We start from the raw sequence: 16699 nt of genomic DNA, 5'->3' as shown, positions 1-16699 counted from the left end.
AATTATTCAACATTACCCCAGGAAGACAAAGACAAAAATATGAAAGAAAGAGTTTGAGAGACATGTAAAAATGAGAGGGAGTGTCTAATATCTTAGAATTCCAAATGGAGATGATAGAAAGAGGATTAGACAAAAGCAATATTTGAATAGATAATGACTGAAAATGTTCCCATACTGATGAAAGACACCAATACCCAGATTCAGGAAGTCAACCTATCCAAAGCAGGGTAAATACAAAAATATTCACATTTAGACATATCATAGTGGAACCACAGAAAGCCAAAGAAAAAGGAGATCTTACAGCAGTCAGAGAGAAAAGATAGACAGCCTAAAATTTAATGATAAGTAGAATAACAGTGGATTTTCCAATGGCAATAATGGAATCCAGAAGACCATGAAATAATATCTTCAATATGCTGAGAGAAAATATCAACTTTTATATGTATACTCAATTTAAAAAATCCTTCAAAATAGGGAAGAAGAAAGCCATTTTCTGACACACAAAAACTGAGTTTGCGGGCTTCCCTGGTGGCGCAGTGGTTGGGAATCTGCCTGCCAATGCAGGGTACACGGGTTCGAGCCCTGGTCTGGGAAGATCCCACATGCCACGGAGCAACTAGGCCCGTGAGCCACAGTTGCTGAGCCTGCGCGTCTGGAGCCTGTGCTCCGCAACAGGAGAGGCCGCGATGATGAGGGGCCCGCGCACCGCGATGAAGAGTGGCCCCCGCTTGCCACAACTAGGGAAAGCCCTCGCACAGAAGTGAAGACCCAGCACAGCCATAAATAAATGAATGAATGAATGAATGAATGAATGAATGAATAAATAAATAAATAAATTTAAAAAAAAAAAACAAAACTGAGTTTGCTACTAACAGATCCTCAATAAAATAAATTTTAAAAGACATACTTCAGGTATAAGGAAAATGAGCCAAGAAGGAAATCTGAGATAAAAAAAGAATAATTAGCTCATATATGAGTAAATCTAAAGAAATATTCATGGTAAATAATGTATTGCAAGGTTATAAAAACAAATTAAAACTACAGTGTATGATGACAATTGCAAATAAGTTGGGAGAGGTGATTGTAAATAAAGTGCCCTAAAATGCCTATATTATTAATGAAGATGGAAAAGATTCTGGTTGACTTTAAATTCTGATAAATTAACCATATTAAAATTTCTAGGGGGGCCATGAAAATAATATGTATAAAAAGTATAACTTCCAAAGTAGTAGAGGGGAAAAATGAAATATGAAAATGGTAAGAAAGAAAAATAAAACAGGTGGTACAAGAAAAAAACATATAAAATGGTAGAAATAAATCCAAATATATCAGTAAATATGGTAAATTTACATGGGCCAAATTAAAAGACTAACATTTTTAGACTAGATTTTAAAAATTATCTGTAGGCTATTTATCAATATAAGCCTGAAATATAATAATACAGAAAAGTTAAGATGTAAACGAATGGAAGAAGTCATAACAGGTAAATACCAATCAAAAGAAAGTTGCTGTAGTTATGTTAATATTAGAAGAAATACCAATACAAAATACTTTAGGATAAATAAGGAAGATTTCTACAAGATGATAATATGTTAAGCGCATCAGGAATATATAACAGTTATAAGTTTTTATGTGCCTAATTGCACAGCTTTAACTTATATGAAGTAAAAATGGATAGAATTTCAAGGAGACATCAACATCACCACTAATATAGTTGAGGATTTTAATAAATTTTCCAAGTAATTGATAGACCAACATAATTAATAGTTTGAGTCGAATGGGCATATGTACAACACTGCATCTAACAACTACAAAATTGAACAATTTCAAGGGAGTAACGTCATAGAAAACATGTTATCCAACCACAATGGAATTAAATTGAAAATCCATAACTAAAAAGTATAGGCAGAAGCCATATTTTTGGAAATTGTGAAACATTTCTGAATAACTCATAGGTCAAAGAAGAAATTATACTAGAAATTTGAAAATATTTTGAACTGAATGATAACAAATATACTACATATTATGTTATGTGAAATGCAACCAAAATAGCACTTAAGAAAAACTGTAAATCAAAACAGTATGGTATTGGCATAAAATCAGACACATAGATCAATGGAACAGAATAGAGATCCCAGAAATAAACCCATGCATAAATGGTCAATTAATTTACAACTAATGAGCCAAGAATATACAACAGAGAAAAGATGATCTCTTCAATAAATAGTATTGGAAAAACTGGACAGCCATATGCAAAATAATGAAACTGGACCATTATCTAACACCATACACAAAAATTAACTCAAAATGGATTAAAGATGTGAGCGTAAGACCTGAAACCATAAAACTCCTAGAAGAAAACATAGGTGGTAAGCTTCTTGACATCTGTATTTTCAAAGCTCTTTCCCTACAGTTATCCTATTTAATGTACACAGCAATCAAGTGCTATAGGCAAGCCAGATATTATTATCCTAATAGTGTTATACGATTTAAAATGTTTATATTGGCCAAAAAAGTTAATTCATTCTATGGTTTATTATCTTATTATTAAAATCATTATTTTAGCAACAAAGTTAACAAGAAACCAATTTAAGTACTTTGTAATCTATAAAGTGCTCTATACTAAACATGATCATATCTATTATTATTATACATGTAGATGTATATGTTGCATAAATATAAAACCATATGTTTCATATAGTGCTTTATTTTTTTAAGCATGCTTTAATTTGTAAGGAGTATTGTAGTCCTACTATAAGCAAGTCCCATTGCTTGGGGCTTGGTGACAGTCACCAAAATTCAAAGTACTGCGTTAGAGCTAATCTAGGCTAAACCTAGATTATAGGCCCATGCTTAGCTGCCAGAGGTCAGGGACCCTTTCAGGTTCCATGGGCCCAAGTATTACACATGATGTGGTCCCTTATATAGGAAGGGAATTTAGAACCTTAGAATTTAGGTACAAATGTCCTCTAAAACATGTAATATAATATCTAGGATATTGTACTCCATATCCCAAATATTTTATCATAAATGGGATTTTTTTAAAAAACCTCTTTATTATGAACAACTTCAAACATATCCAAAAATAGAGAGAATAGTATAATAAATCCCCTTGCATCCATCACCCAGTATTAACATTGTCAACTCATGAACAATTTGGTTTTAATCTCTGTCCTTACCCAATCCTCCCCAACTCCAGTTATTCTGAAGCAAATCTCAGACATTATATCATCAAAAAATTTTTCATTATGCATCTAAAATGGAGAAGAACTTTTTAAAAGAAACATGGTCTCAATACTATTTCCATCCAAAAAGTGTTGAAAATAATGCCTTAATACCATCAAATATTCAATCAGTGTTCAAATTTCCCCCAATTCTCTCATAACATTTTTTTACTTTGTTTTACAATTGTTTCTTTTTTTTTTGGACTTTAAATTTATTTATTTATTTATTTATTTATGGCTGTGTTGGGTCTTCGTTTCTATGCGAGGGCTTTCTCTAGTTGCGGCAAGCAGGGGCCACTCTTCATCGTGGTGCGCGGGCCTCTCACTATCGCGGCCTCTCTTGTTGCGGAGCACAGGCTCCAGACGCGCAGGCTCAGTAGTTGTGGCTCACGGGCCTAGTTGCTCCGCGGCATGTGAGATCTTCCCAGACCAGGGCTCGAACCCGTGTCCCCTGCATTGGCAGGCAGATTCTCAACCACTGCGCCACCAGGGAAGCCCCTACAATTGTTTCTTGAATCAAGATCCAATTGATTAATATATCTTGCAAGGCTCTATTAATCTACTGGATTTCTTTCTCCATCTCTTTTTTCTCCTTGTAATTTATTTTTAAAGAGATCAGGTTATTTGTCCTGTGGAGACTCCCACAGTCTAGATTTTCCTGATTGCATTCCCCTGATGTCATCTAACATGTCCTTCTGTTCCGTATATTTCTTCTAAATTGCTAGTTAGACCTAGAGATGTAGGTTCGATTTTGTAGCAAGAATATTTCATAGGCAGTATGCGTGTACTTTTATCACAAGCTACTTAATGTCTTGCTGTCTCTTTATCCTGTTTCATTGCTACCTCTAACATAAACATTTTGCTTTACTTTACACTTTAAAAAAATAAAAGGGAATATGTATATATTCACATCTCCTCTTTCTTAGATAAATGGTAGTATGCTATGCACACTTTTCACTATTTTGTTTTTTTATTATATAAATTTTTTTCTGAAGACTACTTTATAATAGTATATAGGGGTGTTCCTCATTGTTTTTTCATAGCTGCATGGTATTCCCAATACATGCACATTCCATGGTTTATCCTACCAGTTTCTTGTTGAGGGCATAGTGCTACAATGAATTGTCTTGTGCATACAGTTTTTCATATTTTTCTGGATTATTGTTTGAATAGGTTCCTAAAAGTGAAATTGTGAGGTCAAAGGGCAAATGCATGTGTAATTTTGCTAGACATCATCAAATATCCTTCCAGAGGGGTAGTATTTTTCCCACCAGGAATGATGAAGGTGCCTGTTTCCTCAGTCAACCAACAAAGTATGTTGTGGAATATTTGGGGTGTTGCCAATCTGACAGATGAGAAGTGGCTTTCAGAGTAGTTTTAATTTGCATTTCTCTTATTAAGACCTAGGTTGAACAGCTTTTCACATGATTAAGGCCATTTGCATTTCTTTTTTCCATGAGCTTTTCATATCTTTGGCTCATTTTCCTGCAGGATCGTTAATCTTAATTTTTAGAGTCTCTTTACACATTAGGGATGGTAATACTTTACCTATCATATACATTGCAAATATTTTCTCTCAGTGTGTTACTTGTTTTTTGCTACTTGTCTTTTGATATTTCTTCTGGTGTTTTTTTGCCATGCAAGTTTTTTTTTTTTTTAATGTAAGCAAAAGTCTTTTTCCTTCTTGCTTCCAGAGTTTAGTCAGAGTAAAGTTTACCCACTATAAGCGTCTAGAAAAATTCACCTATGTTTTTTTCTAATACTTGTATGGTTGTATTTTTTACATTTTAATCTCTGATTCATTCAGAATTGATCCTGATGTGTGGTGTGAGGAATGGGCCCAATGTCTTATTTTTCTATATGGCCATCCAGTTATCCTAACACCTTCCATTTAAAATTACATCTTTTCCTCACTGGTTTGCAATACTACCTTTATCATAGACTAAATTGCCATACATATTTGGGTCTGTTTCTGGATTTTCTCTTCTAGTTCCATTAATCTGTTAGTGTATTCATATACTAATATCACACAATTTTAATTACGTAGCCTTTATATTGTTTGTAAGTTCAAACTTAAAAATGTTTGTAAGTTATATTAAGTTTGTAAGTTGGATTCTGGCTTGCCAACTGTGTATCATGGAGATCTTGGATTCAAAGGAAGAGAAGATCTGTGAGAGACAGAAATATCACCTTTCCCACTTCCTTCCTATCTAGACTTTAAAATACTTAATGTCAAGATTTATGGCTACTTAATTTTCAAACTGATGCTTGGAACCTAATATGTACTCAATGAACAGGTTTTGAATTTGAAGGCCAGTCAAATGTAAGAGAATTTACTCTATATATCTCAGAAGGTTAGAGCCATGAACAGTGGGGTGGAAGCTGTAATGGATGTAGTTATCAATTCAATATGAGAAACAAATATTAGAATCATAAAAAGGAAGGGATGCCTAATGGAATCGTGAGCTCCCTATAATAGGACATGAACATGACCACCCCTCGGTATTACTAGAAAGAGATGAGATTTATGACCGAAATACTAATAGTTAATAGTAGTGTAGCAGTAATTATATGTGAGCTACTGTCCTAAGTGCTTTACATGTATTAACTCCCTTAATCCTTGCAGCAACCTTGTGATGTAGAATCTTTTATTACCCCCACTTCCAGGAGGGTATACTGAAGCACAGAGAAGTGATATAACTTGCCCTAGGAAAATGGTAGGGCATATATACACTACCAAATGTAAAATCGATAGCTAGTCGGAAGCAGCTGCATAGCACAGGGAGATCAGCTCGGTGCTTTGTGTCCACCTAGAGGGGTGGGATAGGGAGGGTGGGAGGGAGACGCAAGAGGGAGGAGATATGGGGATATATGTGTATGTATAGCTGATTCACTTTGTTATAAAGCAGAAACTAACACACCATTGTAAAGCAATTATACTCCAATAAAGATGTTAAAAGAAAATGGTAAAGCTGAGATTTCAACCCAGGAAGAGTGGCTTCAGAAACCATTATGCCTTATATAGATAGGCATAGTGTAGTGGCTTTCAGTAAGAAATCTGATCAGATTTCTCATGATCTCCTTGTGGGTTCATTTATGTGTGTATGAATTCATTCATTCTTGCCAGGTGCTGGGAAACTGGAGGTGAATGACATAGACCCTGTCTTTGAGTGGCCTTCAGTCTAGCAGGAGAGACAACCACCTCCCCATCTTCTAAGTATCAATACTAATCTAACAGATTATAGAAAATGTCATGAGCTTAAACAGGATGTTTTGACCCCTTCCTCCATTGTGACTTTAAGGACTTCTGTGTTTTTTGATCTACCAATGGCGACTGTAGTAAGTATACAACTCAGAGAAACTGCTGACACTATTTCTTGTGAGAGTTATAAAAAAAAAATTAAAAAAAAAACAAAAAATGCAAACTATTATTCTTTTTCCAAATTATGAGTAGTAGTAAAGATCATCAGCACGAACTAAAGCAACAAACAAAAATGAAGACACTAAAAATTTTAAAAGCTAAAAAATTGATCGAAGAAATGAATAGTAGTATAATTTACATCTGCAAAATTTGATTCAGGAAAACTAAACTTGGTTGAAACCATGACCACAAAAGAAAACTCTGTGATGGAGGCCATAATTGTAAAAAAGATGTAGATTTAAAAATTACTAATAGATAAGTCATATCTTAGTTGTAAAATCAATGCAAAAAAGTATTAACCCCCATGAAAATAAGTCTAGTAAAATAAAATTGGAAAATTAGCATAAAAGGAAATATATTTTAGTTACATTATATAGAAAACTGACCAAGAGAATTAAAGTCCCTTAATGACATTTATTCCAGAAAATACTTCCTGGATGAAGATTCATCATTGTGAATATAATTCGGATTGAAGCACTAAGTAAGGCGTAACCCAGTGCTCAGGATCGAAATGGCAAGGATGAAAGATGCTGTGTGCATTACAGTAGCACCCAAGAGGGAGTGACCGCTCTACCCCTGGGAGCTGGGTGAGGCTTCACAAAGGAGGCAGCATTTAGGCTGGGCCTAAGCAATGAAGGTGTGTTATTCAGGTGGGAAGAGGAGGACAGGTGTTCCAGAGAGTTGAGGTGACACGTGCAAAGTGACAGCTGAGAAAGGACATGACTATGGCTGAACTCTAAGGCTGGGAACTGGGGATCTGTAACATGGGGCTAAAACAGAGGGCCAGTGACAGACAAGGTAGAGCCATCAGATGGAGAAAAAGAGTGGTCATTGGCAATCCAGCGGGTGGCCTTCGGTGGGCTCTTTGCTCATCCTGGCTTGTCCAACATTTTCATCAGTGACTTAAGTAAAAGGAAAAAGTGGACTTATGGTGGATGACCTATTACTGGGAGAGTCCAGACAGACATTTCCTTGGTTACTAACATTGGCCTTTCTAGGTCTGAAATGTCTAAGAGTTGGTGTAGTGACATCAACTCTTGGGCAACAAAAGAAGATTATTATTTCATAAAGCAGATACATGCTCTACGGTTGGTAGCAGTATTAGGCCACAAGTCTGGAAGATGATGATAATATTATTAATCATAACAATAATGAGAGGAGGAACTTCCATTTTTTGGATGCTATTGACCCATCACTTTGTTTATATTATCTCGTTAATTTTTATGTAAGTCCCATGAGGTCCGTGTTGTTATCCCCATTTTGTAAGTTAGGAAGCTGGAAGTAATAGGATAAAATACCTCCCCAAATCACTCAAGATCTTAAGAACCAGCCTGAGTGGTTTCAAGGTTCATACCTTATCACTGTGTCACGAAGCTCATCCACCTCTGCCTTCAGGGTTTAAAATTGGCCATGGCATAATGTTTAATTACAGGGGCTAACCTGGGTCAGCATTCACTTTGGAGAATGACCACAGTACCGTTTCAGTGCTTGAGGATTCAGCCCAAATCCCTCATGGGAGATGGGGCCTCGTTCAGACAGTACCACGCGATGTCTTCACCCGAGGTCGCAGGAGACATCAAAACTGGAGGGGGTGACAGAGACAAGAGCTGAGCTGAAAGCCAGAGAGTCCAGAGTGTCAGAAAGGAGGTAGATTGAGGAACTGCCAAATGAGAAGAGCTGGTAACAGGAGGTCAGAAACCTGGGTTCAGGGAGCCAGAGACACACAGGAGGAAGAGAAAGCAAAGTAGGGGATATAGCAACTACCCAGAACAGGCATCGCCATTATTTGAAACTTTTACAAAATGTATCTAGGGTTAAAGGGCTAGAGACTTTGCTATAATTACTAGTGAAAGAGGCCTAAGCAAGTGTACGTGTGCTTGTCAAGCCTGCTGGATACTGAAGCACCCGAGGGACCACACGGTTCTCCCCAGAGGCCTTGGGCTTAAAAGGCTGAGTAAGCTCATTGCTGGCACCCAAGGCTGGGTGAGAACAAGGACGCTAATTAAAAACACTGCATACCACGATTTTAGGTACATCAGCTAGTCTCTGCCAGCACAGTGACAGAGACGTGAAAAGGAGGAGAAGGGGTGTGGACACCAGCGTTCTCGCTCCACTGGAAGGGTCTCAGGAGACCACCGAAAGCAACATCTGATAGAAAGCCTACAAGCAGATTCTCTGACCCACCCCCTGTCCCTGGAGACAGAGAAGATTAAACACCTTAAATTGGATTTTAGTCTCTGTTGCTTCTAAATGTTATGGTTGGTCCAAGCCAGCTGGAGCTAGAGTTCAGAATAACCCGCGAGCTTAGAACCACACGTCCTTCTGGGGGAGCGGGCGGAGGGCCTGGCGTGGAGGGTGTCGTGGGCTGCCACTGTTTTGTATCACTCTTTCGTGAACTGGGATCTGCCGTGGCATTGTCCTTCAGCTGCTGTCATGGGGTAAATAAAGCCTACAGGAGGCTGCAAGCTGTACAATGGAATAACTATTCATCTATGCCGTCTTCTGAGGCCAAGGATTTCAAGACACGAGACACAGGTTTCAAGGTTGCGGGCTTTTGTTCTTCCTAAGGGCATTTTCCCGGTGACTCAGAGCTTTAGCTAAGGCATTGTCCATGTGTTCCCTCAGCGCTGTGTTAGACGCTAATAGTGGTCTGAGTGCTCATTGGAGGTCAAGATGTAGCCTTTCCTGGTCCTTTTAAATGAGTTATTAAAGTTTGACAAAGATGGCATTGAGATTTCAAGCTCAGATGATGAGAGATTTGGGGGTACCATTGACTAAGAAAAGGGTCTTTGGTGTAGACAGTTGGTTTGTGGGGAAAAATGGGGCAAGTTTGATATTAGAAATAACAATGGAAATAACCAGAAAGCGTGCATTATTCGTCCATCTATTTATTTACACAGTGAACATTTATTATGCTGCTTGTGTTCTGCACCTGGCATTAGGGGAGAGATGTAATACCCAGATCTTGACTTCAGCAAGAAGCCAGAACTAAAGGTAAAGAGAAGATTTGGAGGTGAGACAGGGGATCAGGTGCCCTCTGTGTGCCCACTGAAGGTAAGAGGATGGAGGAGCCCAGAGAGGATGAAAGTCTGAACTAGAAAGAGATTTTAGAATTGAGCATGGGCATAGGAAATGGGGCAGGTGGCAGCGTGGTGCCCATAGTTACAGAGAAGAATTGACTAGAAAGATAAGAGCTGGGTTGGTGGAAAATCAGAGATGTCATGGGAAGCATTTCAGGATTGCACTAGTCATGGTAAGATGACCACTGATGATAATAGCTACCATTTATTGATTGTTTACTTTGTGCTTGGTGCTTTTATTTATTTAATACTAGACAGTGTGCTGAGCGCTGGGCATACAGTAATGAACAGGATTGTCTACGTTGTACCCTCTTAGAGCTTACATCCTGGTGAGTTTTATCCTGTATGTCATTTCGTCCTGAGAACCACAAGAGGCTAGAATTATTATCCTCATTTTACAGTCGAGAAGACTGAGGCTCAGAGAGGTTGAGTCAGTTGCCCAGGTCCCACATAGAAAGAGTTCGGTGGACCTGGGATTTGGACACGGTTCTGTCTGATGCCTAAGCCTCTAAAACCCTGTACTGTGAGAATATGAGTGGAGAAAGGGCATCCAGATGCAAGTGGAAGAAGCCTTTGAGGGGACAGTTGGGGTCAAGGGGTGGTGAAAGAATACAGATTTCAAAGGCGGGATTGAGGGGGCAAGGAGTTTAGAGATTTTATTTGACCAAGAATGGAGGGAGAGGGATTCCTTGAAAACTGCTTGCAGGCACAGGCCAAGTGCAAGGGCCTTGGGAAAATATGGACTTGACCTTGAGAGAGGAGTTGACATTGTCCTTCTAGGTGGTCAGCTGTAGCCAGCCCTGCTCTGTTGGAATGTGTGCCACTAGGCGTGGCCTCCTGGGACCGTGGGGCCTGAAATTCCCAGGGCCCTTGAGGTCTGAGCATCCTGGGGCCTACGAAGCCTAAACCTCCAGGATCAGGGTCTTCTCTGCTTGCGATCTCCATATGGGAGGGGAGCTTAGCGCCCCAAGCAGCCCAGAGCCAATTATTCTGCCATGCTGGGTAGCCAGAAGGTATCTGAAAACATTGAGAGGAAGGCTCTTTGCCATAGCACATTATCTTTAGCTCACCAGCCACGGAGTGACTCTGCAATTACAAACCAGCCGCCGAACAGACACAGCTTAACAGTACGTTGTAAAAGTTTTACGGTTAGTAAAGATAAGTGCAAAATGAATCCCTAAAGAACAAAGCAATTAAAAAAGTACATAATGAAGCAATTACCTAGAAGTGGTGGGGAGCAGAAGGAGAGGACCCATGGACAATTTTATTCTGGAAGGGTCTTCACACTTATGTTTCTTTAATTGTGTTCAATGAGAGAGCCGTAGCAAAGTAAGATTAATAAGCTGCACAGAAGAGGTAACAGTTGATAAAGGGGTTTGAGAGCCAAGCTGAAGAAAATTTTACCTTATTAAAAAGTTGGGACCAAGGTGGAAAATAGCTATAAAGGCCATTATTGGGACCATTAATGAAATTTGATTATAGGCTGTGGATTAGATAATAGTAATGTCTCAATGTATAATTTTCTGATTTGGGGAAAAAAGCAAAAGCAAAAGCGTAAAAAACCTGGGGGCCAGCAACGGATGTTAAAGCTCCAGAGAGTCAGTTTCTCTCTCCTGTTCTTATTCTTTTTTTGTTTTGTATTTTGTCTTTCTTTAATTGAGTCTGCCTACTGCTTTGTATTGTGCCCTTGGAAGGTAACTTCTTTGCCACCATTACATCGTGTTTCCAATTTTCCAGGAAGGGACCACCAGGCAAGGCCAGAATCAGCTCCTCAGAATGACTGATAGAAATTGAGCAGGGACTGCCCTCCCCTTCCTCCTCCCCCCACTCCTCCTCTTTCTCCTCCCCTTCTTCTCCCTCCCCTCCCCTTCCCCCTCTCTTCCTCCTCTCCCTCCTCCTCCCCCTCCTCCCCCCCTTCCTCTTCCTCCTCCTCCTCCCCTTCCTCTCCCTCTCCTCCCCCTCCTCCTCTCTTCCTCCTCTTCTTCCTCCTCCCCCTCCTCCTCTTCAGCACAGCATCTCTACCAGCATGATCACCATCCAAACAGTGTTGTGGTTTTCTTTTGAAAAATCCCCATACTCACAAATCTGAACTTGCAGAAGGGGAATTAAGAGACATCTACTCCCATTGCAAATGCTCTTCACTTTGTAAAGCGATGCAAGGGGCAAGATCCTGATGAGTAAAATTTCCCAGTGCTTACCAATGATGGTTTACAGAAATTATCCCTACACACAAGTTTTTCCATCAAGCGGACTTACCTGCACATAAAGTCAGCCCTGAAGATAGAGAGTTACCCCCAGTAACACCCCCAGGAGACATTTACTCCCCGAGGTCCTGTCTCTCTCTGTGTCTGGGCTGTCTCTCTAGTTTTGGATAGTCTAAGGAACGGGACCTCTTTCCTTCCTTAGTGCTGGCCACACTCAATGCAGTGTGTCTGGCTTTATTCATTACGCCTACTTCACATGCTGCTCATCAGTGAGTGAGGGTCTTGATGGCGTGTGTCATTTTCACTGCCTTAGAATTGGTAGTCCTATAAAGAAATCATGGCATAGGGGAGAGAAAATATTAGTAATACTATGATTTCAAGACAGATGCTTATCTTGGGTTTCAATGTTTCTAAAATCAGGTTGTGCCTGAAAAATTTGGCATATATAGATAAATAATAAATATATAAATAAATTACAATTTATTATCCAAATCAGAACACTTTTGAGAGTAAAAGAGGATATTGCTAACTGTTACACTGGACCAGCAGGCATGAACCAATGTTGTCATGGGCAAACCAGGACATACGATCACTTAACTTATAATTTTATATGTACATTTAATGCAATTCATTCATTTGACATTGTTTGGTAGGCGCCTGCCATAGGTGACATTGGGCATACAGTGTTTAACATTGAGCATGTAATGCTTAAAATTACATGCTTAATATTTGGCCTACAATGTTTAAAAAGTAAACACAGCCCCTTCCCTCTTGGAGCTGATGGTATAATGGGACAGACAGCTGATAAAAGGGAACAAAGAATAGATGTATAGTTACAAATTGTAATGAGTGCCGTATTAGTCAATTCCGGCCGCCATAACAAAATACCATAGACTGGATGGCTTAAACAACAGAAGTTTATTTTCTCACAGTTCTGAAGGCTGAAAGTCTGAGATCAGGGAACCAGCATGGTCAGATTCTGGTGAGAGCTCTCTTCCTGGCTTCCAGACAGCCCATGGTAGAGAGAGAGCTCTACGGTCCCTTCCTCTTCTTATAAGGACACCAGTTGTGTCTGGTCAGGATTCAGCCCTTACAACCTTATTTGACCTTCATCACGTCCTTAAAGGCTCTATCTCCAATGCAGTCACATGGTGGGGGGCTGGTGATAAGGATTCAGCATATGAATTTTCAGGGTCGGAGGGACACAATGAAAAACACAGAGTGTAAGTTCCAAAAAGTCATGGGCTTTGTAGGTTTCGTTCAGTGACAAAATTCCCATCTCATATTACAGCCCCCAGCACAAAGGAAGGAAATACTCAATAAATGATGGTTGAATTGAATTAAAGCGGAGAAGGGACATGGTCTGATTTATAATTTTAGAAGATGGACTGGACAGCAACAAAGGTTGAAGCAAAAAAGCTTGTTAGAAGGCTATTGATAGGGGGAGGGAGGGGACACGGGCTCATTGCTGTGTGTGCCCTGCAGTCTGTCCCTCACTCGCCGCCGACTGCCTGTCTCGTCGCCCGCAAGCCGTGCCGCCGCCCCACAGAAATGCTTCGATTACCCGCAGTCCTTCACCAGATGAGGCCAGCGTCCAGGGCGCTGGCTCCTCATCTCACTCGGGCTTATGCCAAAGATGTAAAATTTGGTTCGGATGCCCGAGCCTTAATGCTTCAAGGTGTAGACCTTTTAGCTGATGCTGTAGCCGTTACTATGGGGCCAAAGGGAAGGACAGTGGTTATTGAACAGAGTTGGGGAAGTCCCAAAGTGACAAAAGATGCTGTGACTGTTGCAACGTCCATTGACTTAAAAGATAAATATAAAAATATTGGCGCTAAACTTGTTCAAGATGTTGCCAATAACACAAACGAAGAGGCTGGGGATGGCACCACTACTGCTACTGTACTGGCACGCTCTATCGCCAAGGAAGGCTTCGAGAAGATTAGCAAAGGTGCTAATCCAGTAGAAATCAGGAGAGGTGTGATGTTAGCTGTTGATGCTGTAATTGCTGAACTTAAGAAGCAGTCTAGGGGCTTCCCTGGTGGCGCAGTGGTTGAGAATCTGCCTGCCAATGCAGGGGACATGGGTTCGAGCCCTGGTCTGGGAAGATCCCACATGCCGCGGAGCAACTAGGCCCATGAGGCACAATTACTGAGCCTGCGCGTCTGGAGCCTGTGCTCCACAACAAGAGAGGCCGCGATAGTGAGAGGCCCACGCACCGCGATGAAGAGTGGCCCCTGCTTGCCGTAACTAGAGAAAGCCCTCGCACAGAAACGAAGACCCAACACAGCCATAAATAAATAAGTAAATAATTAAGAATAAAAAAAAGAAGTAGCAGTCTAAACCTGTGGCAACCCCAGAAGAGATCGCCCAGGTTACTACGATTTCTGCAAATAGAGACAAAGAAATGGGCAACATCATTTCTGATGCGATGAAAAAGGTTGGAAGAAAGGGCGTTAATCACAGTAAAGGATGGAAAAACACTGAATGACGAATTAGAAATTATTAAAGGCATGAAGTTTGATAGAGGGTATATATCTCTGCATACTTTATTAATACATCAAAAGGTCAGAAATGTGAATTCCAAGATGCCTGTGTTCTGTTGAGTGAAAAGAAAATTTCTGGTGTCCAGTCCATTGTTCCTGCTCTTGGAATTGCCAATGCTCACCGTAAGCCCTTGGTCATAATTGCTGAAGATGTGGATGGAGCAACTCTAAGTACACTCGTTTTCAATAGGCTGAAAGTTGGTCTTCAGGTTGTAGCAGTCAAAGCTCCAGGTTTTGGTGACAACAGAAAGAACCAGCTTAAAGACAGGGCTATTGCTACTGGTGGTACAGTATTTGGAGAAGAAGGGCTAACTCTAAATCTTGAAGATGTTCAGCCTCATGACTTAGGAAAAGTTGGAGAGATCATTGTGACCAAAGATGATGCCATGCTCTTGAAAGGAAAAGGTGACAAGGCTCAAACTGAAAAGCGTATTCAAGAAATCATCAAGGAGTTAGATATTACAGCTAGTGAATATGAAAAGGAAAAACTGAATGAACGTCTGGCAAAACTCTCAGATGGTGTTGCTGTGCTAAAGGTTGGTGGGACAAGTGACGTTGAAGTGAATGAAAAGAAAGACAGAGTTACAGATGCCCTTAATGCTATGTAAGCTGCTGTTGAAGAAGGCATTGTTTTGGGACGGGGCTGTGCCCTGCTTCAGTGCCTTCCAGCCTTGGATTCAAAACTCCAGCTAACGAAGATCAAAAAATTAGTATAGACATTATTTTAAAAACACTCAAAATTCCTGCAATGACCATTGCTAAGAATGCAGGTGTTGAAGTTGAGAAAATTTTGCAGAGTTCTTCAGAAGTTGGTTATGACGCTACGCTTGGAGATTTTGTGAATATGGTGGAAAAAGGAATCCTTGATCCAACTAAAGTTGTAAGAAGTGCATTACTGGATGCTGCTGGAGTGGCCTCTCTGTTAACTACAGCAGAAGGTGTAGTCACAGAAATTCCTAAAGAAGAGAAGGATCCTGGAATGGGTGGAATGGGAGGTGGTATGGGAGGTGGTATGGGAGGTGGCATGTCCTAATTCCTAGAATAGTGCTTTACCATCATTAATGAGCTGTGAGAGGAAGCTCAAGGCAGCGTTCCTCACCAACAACTTTAAGAGAGGTCAGTTGAAGGAGATGACTGAAGAAAAGGCTGGCTGATGTTTAAGAAAATCACTATAACCCATCAGTTACTGGTTTCAGTTGACAACATAGAATGGTTTACTGCTGTCATTGTCCGTGCCTACAGATAATTTATTTTGTATTTTTGAATAAGGACATTTGTACATTCCTGGTTAGAAAAAAAAAAAAGGCTATTGATAGAGTTGTCCACACAAAAATAATTGGACCAGAATGTTGTCTGTGCATATTGAGAGATGTGGTTAAATTTAAGCTATATTTAGGAGGTAGAACTGACTGTATTTGCTGATGCATTACTGGATAATTATGGATGAGTTACATAATTATTTATGTAGGTTTCAGGAGTGGGCTATTAGATGGATGAGGGGAAGACAAAGGGACAGCTGGGGAGGCAGGGAAGGAAAGCAAGAACTTGGTTTTGGACAAGGTAAGCTTGCGACGCCTGAGAGAGACACACGTGGAGGAGACATGTAGGCAGGTGGATATATAAATCTCGAGCTCAGCAGAATGTGGTGTTTCCTCCTGCCCTGAAAAGTTCTTATTACAGCGGTGGTGAATCTTATCATCAATGGAATCTTACACTGATAATAGTTATACCTCACACTTAGTGGGCTCTAAACTTGGGCTAGGTGTTGAAATTCTCTCATTTGATCCTCACAACTACTTTTGCAGTGTGTCATTTTTGTCTCCATTTCACAGACAAGAAAACTGAATATTAGTTAAGTGAAATGAAATGTCTGAAGTCACTGATCCAGCAAATGGGAAATGTAGGATTTGACAGCAAGACTGTTTAACCCCTGTTCTCTGACCAAAATGTCCTCCTGTCTCTCAAGAGGCAGAGGTCTTGGAAACATTTCCTACTGTGCTTCTATATTATCATGTGACCTTGAACCTCAGGTGGGAAATGAAAGGTAATCTGTTAGGTCCCCTGCAGTTCTGCTATACTGCAATGCTGATCTCTTTTGTAAATCCCATTTTTAAAGTGAGTTTGCTGTAGGTACCTATCAGAGATGAAACCCAAGCTGACAATTCATTTTGATGTGTATGAAAAGGGCAAATCTCTTTAAGTGAAGACCCGGCACACTAGCTTT

The 16699-nt window shown here is 40.1% G+C and overlaps 1 protein-coding gene and 1 pseudogene across 4 annotated transcripts in view; both read left to right on the top strand.

The window, feature by feature from the left end:
* GALNT18 (polypeptide N-acetylgalactosaminyltransferase 18) overlaps positions 1-16699 on the top strand; it is a 337221-nt gene that overhangs the window by 251829 nt on the left and 68693 nt on the right. The gene's annotated exons all lie outside the window — the stretch shown is intronic.
* On the top strand, positions 13481-15758 carry LOC137772120 (60 kDa heat shock protein, mitochondrial-like; annotated as a pseudogene).

This window comes from Eschrichtius robustus, chromosome 11 (assembly GCF_028021215.1).
Source record: "Eschrichtius robustus isolate mEscRob2 chromosome 11, mEscRob2.pri, whole genome shotgun sequence".
NCBI lineage: Eukaryota > Metazoa > Chordata > Mammalia > Artiodactyla > Eschrichtiidae > Eschrichtius > Eschrichtius robustus.
This window is presented reverse-complemented; position numbering and strand designations above follow the sequence as displayed.